Source organism: Elephas maximus, chromosome 1 (genome assembly GCF_024166365.1).
Source record: "Elephas maximus indicus isolate mEleMax1 chromosome 1, mEleMax1 primary haplotype, whole genome shotgun sequence".
In the NCBI taxonomy this organism is placed as follows: Eukaryota; Metazoa; Chordata; class Mammalia; order Proboscidea; family Elephantidae; genus Elephas; species Elephas maximus.
Window position 1 is genome coordinate 201244828 of NC_064819.1, and position 12326 is coordinate 201257153.

A 12326-nucleotide genomic window follows, 5' to 3' on the forward strand; every position below is an offset into this window, starting at 1 on the left:
GTGACAAAGCAGAACTGCCCCATAGGGTTTCCAAGGAGAGACTGCTGGATTCAAACTGCTGACCTTTTGGTTAGCATCCAAGCACTTAACAATTGTGCCACCAGGGCTCAGAAAGATGTTTACCTGAGTTTTATTGACCATGCAAAGACATCCAACTGCATGTATCATAACAAATTTATGGGTAATATTACCAAGAATGGGAATCCCAGAACACTTAAGTGTGCTCATGAGGAACCTGTACATAGACTAAGAGGCAATTATTCAAACAGAACAAGGGGATACACATGGTTTAAACTCAGGAAATGTGTGTGTCAGTGATGTATCCTTTCACCATACTTATTCAATCTGTATGTTGAGCAAATAATCCTAGAAGCTGGCTTATATGAAGAAGAATGCAGCATCAGGATTGGAGGAAGACTCATTAATAACCTGCAGATGACACAACCTTGCTTGCTGAAAGTGAAGAGGACTTGAAGCACTTAATGATGAAGATCAAAGACCACAGCCTTCAGTATGGATTGTAGCTCAACATAGAGAAAACAAAAATCTTCACAACTGGACCAGTAAGCAATATCATGATAAATGGAAAAAAGATTGAAGTTGTCAAGGATTTCATTTTACTTGGATCCACAATCAATGCCCATGGAAGCAGCAGTCACGAAATCAAAGTATTGTATTGGGCAAATCTGCTGCAAAAGACCTCTTTAAGGTGTTAAAAAGCAAAGATGTCACTTTGAAGACTATGGTGTGCCTGACTCAAGCCATGATATTTTCAGTATCTTCATGTGCATATGAAAGCTGGACAGTGAATAAGGAAGATTGAAGAGGAATTGATGCCTTTGTAGTATGGTGTTGGTGAAGAATACTGAATATAACATGAACTGCCAGAAGAACGAACAAATCTATATTGGAAGAAGCACAACCAGAATGCTCCTTGGAAGAAAGAACTTTGGACATATTATCAAGAGGGACCAGTCCCTGGAGAAAGACATCAAAAAAGAGGAAGACTCTCAATGAGATGGATTGAAACAGTGGCTGCAAGAATGAGCTCAAGCATAACAACAATTGTGAGGACGGCGCAGGACTGGGTAGAACTGGATGGTACCTAACAACAACAACCTGCTATATGTTAAGGATACCTCCTTGAATCCAAAGATATGACACGTTCATAGAGCTTATTATCTAGTAGAAAAATGAAGACCTGCAAATGGCACTGATTACCTTGTGTAATAGATGCTGTGTGATAATCTATCTATCTGCATTTCACATGCAGAAATACTGTGCCTCAAACTTCCAGGCTGCCATAAGACTGCTAGGAATGAGGCATGTAAACCCATTGGCATCAACCATTCCATTAGTCCTAAGTTCATTTGTGATCAATCCAGACACATGAGACAGTTACAGAGTGTTGGCAAAGTGAAAGCAATTATTATTAGAATGCAAACAGTAAACAATAACAGATTCTCAAAGGGGAACCACTTACCTTTTCCCAAATTACCAATGTCCATTCTTATGTTGCTGGGCAGGCACGCCATGGTTCAGGTCAGATGCTGTCTTCATGTCACCACTGCCTGTGGCTACCAGCACAATACCCAGCGGGCCTGCACAGCTCCCAAGTCTTCTACTCTGTTGCTGGGCCTGGCTTCACTGGTGGGAAGACTCTTGCAGAGAATCTCCTGAGCCTCTGCAGCTGGGTTCTTCTGGGCCTCTGCCACTGGATCTCACCATGCTACCCAAGCCCATGTGGTTCTCTTTCTTGCTGTCATGCTACCTGGAACCACGATGCCTGAGGGCCGACAGGTTCCCACCCTGCTGGCCATGGAGGGGAGGCATATTGTACTGGGCACACCCAGGTCTCTGCCCTGCATGACCAAGTATTACAACTCTTTAGCAGCAGGCAAATCTCTTGCACAGAAGCGCACAGCTCTGTCTCTTTGGGCCAACCAGCCCACCGTCTCTGCATGTTCAGCATTACAGTTCTCTCTTCTAGGTATAGGAAATTCTTAGTGCAGGGATCCCAGGTCCAAAGGACTTGAACTGCTCCAGACTCTTCTTGATAGTAGTGAAGAAAAAAACACCTGTTGCCATCGAGTGGATTCCGACTCATAGCGACCCTATAGGACAGAGTAGAACTGCCCCATATGGTTTCCAAGGAGTGCCTGGTGGATTTGAATTGCTGGTGTTTTGGTTAGCAGCCATAGCTCTTAACCACTGCACCATCAGGATTTCCTAATGGTAATGAGGCCCTGAAACTAGCTGGATCATAGGGGCTCAATCCTATCAGATAGATTTTCAAGCCACTATTTGCATAGTAAATTGACTGTTCTCTTGCAAGACTGTGGCCAAGCCAACCATTTTGTGGGATTTACAAGACCACAGCTAGTTGTTGCTGTTGTTCGGTGCCTTGGAATTGGTTCCAACTCATAGCGACCCTATGTACAACAGAACGAAACACTGCCTAGTCCTGTGCCAGTCTCACAGTTGTTCCTATGTTTGAGCTCATTGTTGCAGCCACTGTGTCAATTCATCTCATTGAGGGTCTTCTTCTTTTTCACTGACCTTCTACTCTACTGAGCATGATGTCCTTCTCCAGGGACTGGTCCCTACTGACAACATGTCTAAAATACATGTCTCATAGTTTCATCATCCTGGCTTCTAAGGAGAATCTTGGCTGTATTTCTTTCAAGACAGATTTGTTCATTCTTCTTGAAGTCCATGGTATATTAAATATTCTTCACCAACACCATAATTCAAAGGTATCAGTGCTTCTTCAGTCTTTCTTATTCATTGTCTAGCTTTTGCATGCATATGAGGTGATTGAAAATACCATGGCTCGGATCAGGCACACCTTAGTCCTCAAGATGACATCTTTGCTTTTAACACTTGAAAGAGCAGATTTACCCAATGCAGTGCATAATTTTGTTTCTTGACTGTTGCTTCCAGGGGCATTGATAGTAGCTCCAAGTAAAATGAAATCTTTGACAACTTCAATCTTTTCTCCATTTATCGTGATATGGATTATTGGTCCACTTGTGAGGATTTTTGTTTCCTTTATGTTGAGGTATAATCCATACTGAAGGCTGTAATCTTTGATCTTCATCAGTAAGTGCTACAAGTCTTCTTCACTTTCAGCAAGCAAGGTTATGTCATCTGCATATACAAGTTGTTAGTAAGTCTTCCTCCAATCCTGATGCCCCATTTGTCTTCATATAGCCCATCTTCTCAAATTATTTGCTCAGCATACTGATTGAATAAACCACAGCTAGAAAAACCATATAAAAGTGACTCATGGCAGTGAAGATGTTATGATAGGTCTAAGAATTAGCTCCTATGAGACACTTGGGTGTAACTACTAATACAATCTGAGGCAAGGAATCATGAGATTATTTGAGTTCATGTTTCTAAAGCTTGGAGTTGAAATAACCAACTACCACCACTACAAGAGGGAGATGTAGCAATAGTGGTACAATAGGACATAGACGGCCTGGTTAAGCTTTGCTTAATATGCCATAGCAGGTACAATGATGCCTTGCAACAAACCAGGAGGAAAAATGGATTTTATTCACTGCTTAGAGCTTTCTCCAATTCTCTTATAAATATAACTTGAATATTAAGTTCAATACTCAGATACTTCTTTTAATCTTTTACAAACTGAAAAATTAACTGCAAATTATCTTCAGTCTGATCTTGTTGTATAAATCAGATATGAGAAGTCGATTTATTTGAAGTTTAATTTCTGCATTTTAGAAGTTCCTTTGTCTTCCATACCATATCTTGGGTATCATCCAATAAGTGACATTATTTTCAGAAATTATGTAGAATAGTTCAAGCAGTTTTTACCAACAAGATTTAGAAAATCTCATTTATGAGCAATTTACATTTTATTCTTGGATGAACATAATTCTCCATACCAAAAAAAAATGAGTCTCCCTAAATCCATATTTTCCTTTTTAAGACCATTAAAGATTTTGGCTGCTTTGATGGAACAATAGGTTGCTTTGTGAAGAAAAATAGTGACATCACTGTATTAATCTGGAGATAAGTATAAAAACTGAGTTGCTCTGAATTTTAACAGCCCAATTAGCATTTGTCTAGCTGTTAGCATTCTTAAAGATACAATCTATTCACATGTGTTAATGTTTTGCAGTTGCCATAGTTTTCCAAGGCCCCAAGATTTATGTCACGAAAACCATTACAGCATTATAAAGTGATTTTGGTCTAAACAGAGAACAATCAGTGGCTTTGTATGCCACTTTCATCGGTAAATCCAAGGTCTAGAGTTTTCCCATAGGGTGGAATGGTAACAGCAAAGAAAATTCAACAGTAAACCTGGAAAGTGTTTTTAGATACCTGATTAGGAGATTTGTTAGGGGCAAGGTTATGGAGACTTATCAGGATTTTGTTAAATAGTTTCTCCCTTAAAGTTCACCTATTAATACCAAAATCCTCACTTCAACTGCCAATCCTTTTTTCACACATTTGGTTTCCTGGCTCTCTTCTCCAGAATCTGAAAATTCTTTCAATGGCACACAATATCCATTGAAGAGCACACAATGCTCTGATGAACTTGGTTAATTAGAAAAGAATTTGTTTCTTAATTTTTATGTTTCTGACTTTCAGGCACACGTACACACACACACACACATATATATACACACATATATTATCTATATATATACACACACTGGTTTTTGGGTATATGTATGCACACACAGAGGAAGAAAAATCCAATTGATGTGAAATCAGTCATAATTCAACACATCACCATTCCAAACTTTCATCATCTAGAACTGCAAATATAAAATAAAAGATACCAAATTATATGCTTACTTATGTGTCAGACTGCCTATTATTGTTCTGGGCACATAAAACCAAAAAACACAAATGAGCTGCTGTCAAGTTAATTCCGACTCATGGTGACCCCATGTGTGTCAGGGTAGAACTATGCTCCATAGGGTTTTCAGTGGCTAATTTTTCAGAAGTAGATAGCTAGGCCTTTCTTCCAAGGCATAAAAAAAAAAAAACCCAGTGCTGTCGAGTTGATTCCGACTCATAGCGACCCTGTAGGACAGAGTAGAACTGCCCCATAGAGTTTCCAAGGGGCGCCTGGCGGATTCGAACTGCCGACTCTTTGGTTAGCAGCCATAGCACTTAATTACTACACCACCAGGGTTTCCTTCCAAGGCACATCTAACCAAAAAATCCATTGCTGTAGAGTCGATTCCAACTCATAGCAACGCTATAGGATAGAGTAGAACTGCCCCACAGGGTTCCCAAGGAGTGGCTGTGGATCAGAACTGCTGACTTTTTGGTTAGCAGCAGAGCTCTTAACCACTTTGCCAACAGGGCCCCTCTGAGTGGACTCAAACCTCCCACCTTTCAGCTAACAGCTAAGTGCAGTTCGTACCATAGCAGATGCTCAATAAATATCAGTTGACTTTATTTAAATATAGTGGTTGTAACTCCTAAGCTAAAACTCAGATGCTCAAAAAAAAGAAAAAAAAAATATTTATTGTCTGCAACTGAAGTTAGTTCCTTTACAAAGTCCGTATCCACTGGGCTAGGGGAAATTTTCCTATCAGTGGAATCCTAATACTCTAGAATAGACAGATCTTGTTGAACTACCCCATCCCATTCTGTCCAAGGCATTTCTTTCTAGTTCGGAAGGAAATTCTTCCTTACTTCGTTTTTCTCCAAGTCACTCTTTCTTATCCCTAATCTTGTTTAGATGTTAAGCCCCAATAAGCTCAGAAACTGACTCATTAGCAACTGGAAGCCTTGTTCTCCTTTCCTTTAGGGCAAAGATATTTCAGTATTCAAATCTTCCCAGAAAGTGAAAATAAATATTCATACTCTAGCCTTCTAGTAAAAAAAAAAGAGAATTATATTTATATAGTAAATCAGAAGAGGCCAGGGGTCAGATTTGCAAAAACTCCCCTCTCTATAAACAGTGAATGAATAAACATAGTTCTTTATTGATATTGACCTAAAAAAGACCCTAGAGTATCTTGAAGAAAAAGTGAGAGGGGAGGCTTACATTTTAGGGCGAGTCCCAGCTCTATAAATTTGCTGTGTGAGCTATTCTGAGCCTTGGTTTCTGCACCTGTAAAATGGAGATAAAATCTTGCAGAATCCTGGTCAAATTTAGAGATAAGTTATTTCAACTGCTTGGCACATAAAAGTACTTTGCATATTGGCGGCTGCAATTTTTAGCATCTTTATTGTTTTTGCTATTGCTGTCTTACATTCTCAGTGTAAACTGAGTCACTGTGTGGGCTCATTATTCATGGTTCATCTTTGATTCTGCCTCCTGCAAAGATTGCTTCCAAATGTAATCTTCCCTGTCTTTAAAATGCCCGGGGAACTTTGATCTTATTTGCTTTTGATCTTATTTGCTTTTGATCTTATTTGCTTATAGTAGATACAATAATGAAAATAATAATTAAAAAATTGTAGATACAATTGCAGTCATTGGCAATCCCGATTCATCTTGCCAGTAGAATAAAACTCTGAAGAGAGCAAGAACTGTAGTCTTGATCATCATGACCTAAAGCACCAGCATTTAAGACCATCAAAAACTAATTTCGACTTGAAAGTAGAAACATATTTATATATTAATCAGCTCTTTTCTTCAAAAGCTACACATAAATTACTTCTCAAGGAAAGTCCCTGATTAATGATAATCCCACAGAGGAAAAACTGCCTTTGGACTCGATAGTGTTTACCAGGAAAATAAAGTTGTCTATGTGCCTTATTAGACTGCTACATGTCAGATCTGTAAATCAGTAGAAAAGCCAACCATTCCAAAGGATGTGAGTCTCAGAACAGCATAACTTTTTCTACGTGTCCAGACGCTTCTGTGGGAAAAGGAAAACCAATATCCTGCAGGGGATTTTCCAGGTTGATTTCCCCACTGTTGCCCTGCTCTGGCAATGTGTGTTGACAGCCCCAGATGGAAAATGTTGAAACACTTCTAAGAGTGTTCTTCCAACTATATCAAGCTGAAGCCTGTGGAATATCCTTTTGATATAATGACCACTTTCTCACACTCTTCCAGTTCTCTGAAGGGAAGAGAGAGGATTGTGAATTGAATGCATAAGACCAATCAGTGCTAACTAAATTGTTTGTATCATTGATTATCAATCATGACGCTTGGTCAGTTCACATTCTAAGAAAATGTTTATGGGCTCTTAAACATGTGTTATGACTGAGAAGAAGCGTTACACGTCGTAGGTAGGGTATAAGTATTGTGTGGTTACTTCCAAAGACAAAAATTACCTTTGATGGTAGTTCGGAAAGAAAAAGAGGGATTTGTATCCATTAAAGAGGAAGAGGTGTGAGAAGTGTTGCTGTCTTGAGGAAAGGGGAACTCAAGTTCTGAAGAAAGTACTACAGGCACGCCCCAAGTTTTTCACCTTACAAACTCCCACTACCCCAGGCTGGACCTCTGCTTTACCTCCTCTAGACTGTACCCGAAAACCCTGGTTGGGTAGTGGTTAAGTGCTACGACTGCTAACCAAAACGCTGGCAGTTTGAATCCAGCAGGCTCTCCTAGGAAACTTTGTGGGGCAGTTCTACTCTGTCCTTTAGGGTCAGTATGAGTCGGAATCAGCTTGACAGCAATACGTTTGGTTTATGGGTTTTAGACTGTACCCTCAAGGTCTTATCTCCCTTATCTCTACAGCAGAACAACCAAGCTAGGCTGGACACTTCACACCACCTTGTGGCAACTCCCAAAAACCTTTAAAAGTGTATTGTTTGTTTCTTTTACTCACAAGTATTCCCAAAAGCTTTCATGTAGCTCTTCCTTTTCGAGTTAAACAAGTTTATTTATTTTTTCTTTTTTTACCACGTAAGACAACTAAAATTTTGTTTATACTGTTTTGTACGTACTCAGCCGCTAACCAAAAGGTTAGAGGTTCAAGTTCATCCAGAGGAGCCTTGAAAGAAAGGCCTGGTGATCTACTTTCAAAAAATCGACGATTGAAAACCGCATAGTGCACAGTTCTGCTCAGACGAACACATAGGGTCACCAGGAGTCAGAACTGTCTCAATGGTAGCTGGTTTTTAACTGGAGCATATGTTGCTACCATTCTTAATCGTGTATGCTTGGTTTGTGCTATTGATTACCAACAAGCTTATATACTAGTAAGTCAATGAGGCAATGATAATATGACAAATATAAAATAATCATAATATAAAATTATAATGTCAGGAAGGTTGTAGAGAAAGGAAAATATATTGGATCTGCTAGCTTTGCTTAGGGTCTCTGAACTTCATTCTCACGCGTCAACAAGAAGCACAGGACATTAGCTACACTTCTGCTTTCTTAAGTAAATGCCTCTTCAAGTAGCTTGTAACAATCATAGGCTTGTTATTATTCCCCTCCCTTCAAATAAAAACTATACATAATTGATACCTCCAGATCCTACTTTGTTCCTAAGGATTCAGTAACTTGGAAAATACATGATGCATCCTAACTGAAGAATAAAATCTCTGTACAAGAGAAAGGATGAGCTTGAAGAAAGCTCATTACAGCATTTGGATTGGGTTCAACACAGAAGGGATAGCTAAAGCCATGGAAGTCTCTATGAATGAGAAGAAATTTAGACTACAAAGAAAATAACAAAGAGAGACTTGGAGCTTTAGAAGAAAACTTCCAAATCTAAGGAAATGAAGAAACATAACCAGGGCCACACACAGATCATTAGTCTGGGACAAGAGCCAAAGATTTCTGATCTCCAGCCATTGGATTTTCCTTTCTACAAAAGTGGAAGAGATTTATGGGTGCATTCAAGCAATGCAATTGACGCAAAACAGGCAGTGAGAGTAATGCTCCCTCTGGAATGCAGTTCTACATCTAGATTAATTTGGATGCATTGTTCTTGGCTGCATGTGTTACATAGAATTCTGTGTAGAAGAAGAGGAAAGTCTTCATGACACCGAGTTTTGATCATCTAAATGAACAGATGAATAAAGCAACAAGGGCTACTTCTGAGTTTATGACAGTCACATGAGCAGATTGCAGCAGACTGTTAGAATAAACATGATCAATTAGGTGAGTTATGGACCTATTTTACTCTTGGACTTAATAGCAACTGCAGACTTGGTCCTCCAGTCTGCACAAGAAGCCTCTAGAGAAAGCTTAGGATGAGGCATGTGATGGGTAGCCTTTCTCTAGGCTTATCTCAGTTCCAGCAAAGCCAAACTGCTGTTATGACCATTATCTGCTCTAATCTCAGTCAGTCATGGGTGTCAGTGGAAACTCTACTAATGTAAATATGAAATAACATCACATCTGATTTTTATCATATTGAGCTAAAGAGAATGCTGTAAATGAAAACCCCCTCTGCCTTGAACTAGGGCACTCCTACCAGTATTTACATGACTGTTGCATTTGCACTTGAGGGGTAAGTAAAGGACCAATGTGACTTGGAACCTGGTGTGCTTCCTAGCACATGGACTGCCACGATCTCCATCACTCCTGTGGAACACATCAAAAGCAGACATGTTGGAACATCAGTAGTTGTGTTATGTCAAAGAGTACGCGGCAGGCTTTAGCTTGACACAGTTTGGAACATTTCCCAGCTTTTTTGAGGTATTGTTATATGCTGCCAAAATGTGGTCTGTGGGAAAGACACCGTGGAAAGTTGCCTACAAGATTCTGGTTTCTGTACTTTTCTGTGATCTACATGTACAAGTTACAACCTGGGCCCAAACAGGGGATCACTACCGCTACCATATTATTATAATCCTGAGCTACTAATCTTTATATAATAGTGTGTGTCTAGCCATACAGAGTCTATAATACTCCCATAAAGATTATAGACTAGGAAACCCTATAGGACAGTTCTACTATAGGGCTGCTATGAGGTGGAATTGACATGACGACACTCAACCACAACAACAGACAGTAAAAGCTGAGGCAGTATAAACAAGCAGAGAAGAGAGTGGCTTCAGTCATACTCTAGTTTTCTCATACGTAAATTGAGGCTGTCTATCCTTCAGGTTTGTTGCAAGTAGTAAGTTACATGGCGCAAGTAGAGTACTGATCATACTGGCATGGATTGAATACTCAAAAAATGTTACCTATAATTGGTATTATAGGAAGTCAAAACTCTGGATAGAATGTGGGAAAAGGATAGTAATCCCAGATTTTGTTCAAATTATTAGGAATATTAAAATATTTAAAAGGAATTGATTAATTGATTTTTTGTTTTTAATTTAGAAAACATAGACTTGTCCTTAAATTGCATTTTGTAAGTAGTTCATTTCCCGTAGGGTAAGTAGATGATAGTGCTTTGCGTGTAGTTGTAGTAGAATAAATGTTTTAAAAATAAATGATTTTAAAAATTAATGAATGAATAAATTCATTGTTATTCAACACATGCAGTTTGTTCTTTCAAAGCCTCTATCGCTAATGCAAAAATTGCATAGAAATGTATCTTTAGCCTTCATTTTCCTGAGCCTATATGAGAACTGTAGAAAGGTCTTAATAGAAGTGAATGAATATTATTTTCTTGGCCTTCACTTATATGGATATAGTCGTTCCTAGTGACAATTATATTAGTCGTAATGATAATACCTTACTGTTCTAGAAGGCCTCAAAGTTTTTAAAGCATTTTTACATAAAATATTTTGCTTAGACTTCATGGGTGAAGTAGATGGGAATTGTTATTATTTTATAGAAAAGGATAAATGTTCATGGAGGTAGTGACTTGTCCAGGTTCACACAACTAGTAAATGAAAGACAGAGCATGCACACGACTGATGTTCAATACATGCTTCTTGAATGAATGAATGAATGAATGGGTGAATGAGCAGTTACACATATTCTAGGTCTACTGCTTTTTCTACTACATCAAAACAGATTAAAGAGCTGTACCTTAGTACTTGTACCTATTCCTCAATTCTATATTTCCTATATGTTTATGGAAAAATTGCTTACCATATCTGATTAGTAAATCAGTCTGTTCACAAATAATCATTGACACCTATTATGTACTAGACTTTGACAATACAGCTGTGAACAGAAAAGGTCCCTGTCCTCAAAGACATTCTTATGGGGATTGGAGAGCACAGTCAAGAAACACTACTACAGAAAAAGAAGTGCGATCTTTTCAATTACTGATAATTTTTATGGAGAAGACAAAATGAGATACTATGGTAGGGACTACAGTGTGGAATTTGGGGGAGGGGTTAATCTTTTACAGGACTAATTGGTGAAGCTTCTCTAAAGAGGTAAACAGAAGACGGTTGTAAAGATGTTAAGACAGGATCTTTTTCTCCTAATAGATATTTGTTTGCAAATGGCTTGGAGATTATCTATCTATCTACCTATCTACCTATCTATCTATCTATCTGTCTGTCTGTCTGTCTATCTATCTATCTATCTATCTACCTACTTATCTATCTATCTATCATCTATCGATCTAATTTATCAATGTTATTAATTATAAGCAGTCTCTATTAATATCTAAAGTATTCATATTCTTTTATTACTATAACTTATAAGTGTTTTATATTACCTATTAAAATGGGTTGATAATTGTTAGTACTATTAAAATGGGTTGATAATTGTTAGTACTTTTAAAGCTACTTGTAATTATATTTTTCAGTAAGATTGTTCATGCCAATATTTTAAAATTTCCTTTATCTTTTCTACATGTTGTTTGAATCTAATTGGGTCACATTTTAGAAATGAAGACTTTTCTTTTGTCCTTTTAGGAAATTCCATTTGTATCAAAACCATCTGATGAAAATATTGGCACCAAATGATTTAAGACAAGCTGTAGTAAGATGAGAAGCTTACAAGTGTAGGAGCAAAAGAGCATGCTTTTTTTCCAGAATTTTAATTGAGTACTGGTTATTGGCTTTTCCCAGAAAAATGCTTAAGAGGAAATGTATGATTCAAGCAATGAACAGCTCAAGAGATCTAGAGTTTTTCACCATGACAAAGCTAGATATACAACAAATGCTGAAAGAGAAGCTTAAGGAAAAGTCTTATAGAGTCCTGTAACTTCAGAGTTGTTGTAGATTGTTGCAAAGAAATTATAGAAAGCCATACAAATTTTAACCCAACATTAAGATCTTCTCCTAATTGACACTGTTTCCTGCTGATGGATCATGATGGCAAGTCAGGGGCCAGAATGCAAGGCCTAGAATGTGCTGTGGATTTCAGGCAGAGGGAAAAACCTGCAGACAAGGGAACACAGTCTTCCCAGCCTGTCAATTCAGAGGTGAATGGTAAGAAGGGTATTTGTGATTTTCAAACACAGACACAATATAATATCTAAACCTGAGTACAGCCTCAAAGGAGATGTTTC